The sequence below is a fragment of the Bison bison genome, unplaced genomic scaffold (assembly GCF_000754665.1).
Source record: "Bison bison bison isolate TAMUID 2011002044 unplaced genomic scaffold, Bison_UMD1.0 scf7180017864486, whole genome shotgun sequence".
In the NCBI taxonomy this organism is placed as follows: Eukaryota; Metazoa; Chordata; class Mammalia; order Artiodactyla; family Bovidae; genus Bison; species Bison bison.
Window position 1 is genome coordinate 5,016,064 of NW_011495046.1, and position 1,745 is coordinate 5,017,808.

Genomic DNA, 1,745 nt, shown 5'->3' on the forward strand with positions numbered 1-1,745 from the left:
CACCTAAGTAGTCCACCCTTATATTAGGAGAGCTTCCCTAATATCAGATGGTAAAGAATCTGCCTGCAATGCAGGAGACTCGGGTTTGATCCCTGGGTCAGAAAGATCCCCTGGAGAAGGGAATGGCTACCCACTCCTGTATAGGGTAAGGGAGTTAGAGAATGTGTGGTTCGGTTAGGAAAAAGAACCAGACCGGCCCTTTACAGGAACAGATCACCTTTAATGAGGCGAGAAGGGGCAGCAGTCAGATTAGGGAGCTGCTGCACTAACCCAACAAAAGAGTAAGTATATATAGGCATGTATGTGGAAATCGACTGTCTTAAGGGGGCCTGTTTTTCTCCAAGGTTGTTCGGAGTAGTTGTCTCTTAAACGGCTGGGGCAAGGAATTCTGGAGATTGGCCAGAGGCTGGACCGGCTGGGTGTTGGGCATAATCAATCTTAATGTCCATTTTTTTTTCCTTCGGGTGAGAGAGTTCTTTGTTTTGCATAGCATGGTGGGGAGGACCTGGAGGGGAGTTTTAACACCAGGCTATTTTGAGCCATGTAACTTTCCTTCACTCTCCAGTATTCTTGCCTGGAGAATCCCATGGACAGAGGAGCCTAATGGGCTACAGTCCACGGGGTCACAAAAAGTCGGGCATGACTAGAGAGACTTAGCATGCAGCCAGCAGGAGTAAAAAATTATTTCTAATTGTATAATAATGTCGATTAGTTTGCTGTTACAGAGGTAATACATACTTGAAGGAACTGTGATTTGATTTTCCCCTGCTTACAGTGAATATGTTGTTTTTGTCTCAACAGTGGTAGAAGATATGGGACTCCTGAGACAACAGACTTTACTACTCATGGCGCAAGAAGGAGGTTGAGCTTCAGCATGATTGCAGGGTTTCCTTTGCCTCTAAACTCCGCACAGGAGTCGCAATGAACACGGATGGATGGGGCACGTGCAATGGGTTTACAGCTGAGGAACACTGAACTTAGTAAATCCTTTGCTTTTATAGCAACAGTAAACAAGCCTGTGTCCTGGTGAGACATGCTTTTATCCCTTGAGATTGCTCATGTAAACTCAGTCTTGAGAAATGGTCTGAATGGCATACCCAATGAGACACATAGGAACTCAAGAGACCCACAGAAAATTCTCTTCAAACAATACTTACTCTGTGTGTGTGTGTGTTTGTGCAGTCTCTTCAGTTGTGTCTGACCCTTTGTCACCCTGTGGACTGTAGCCCACCAGGCTCCTCTGTCCATGGAATCCCCCGGGCAAGAATACTGGAGTGGGTTGCCATGCCTCCTCCAGGGGATCTTCCTGACCCAGGGACCAACCTGCATCTCCTGCATTGCAGGTGGATTCTTTACCGCTGAGCCACTGGGGAAACCCCAATACTTACTTACATTTCCTAATGTGGGGGGTAAAAAAACAAGGAAAATCTACCCTCTACTTATATATCCCAGCAACTTCATTGTTAATTTAGTTCTACAAACTAGATCTGTCTAAAATTGAGAAAGGTGTATGGGCAGCCTCTGGAACCACATTTAAAGTTCAGGTGATAATATACATATATATATATTTTTTGCATTTCTTTTCCATGGGGATGGTCTTAATCCCTGTCTCCTGTACAATGTCACGAACCTCAGTCCATAGTTCATCAGGCACTCTATCTATCAGATCTAGGCCCTTAAATCTATTTCTCACTTCCACTGTATAATCATAAGGGATTTGATTTAGGTCATACCTGAATGGTCTA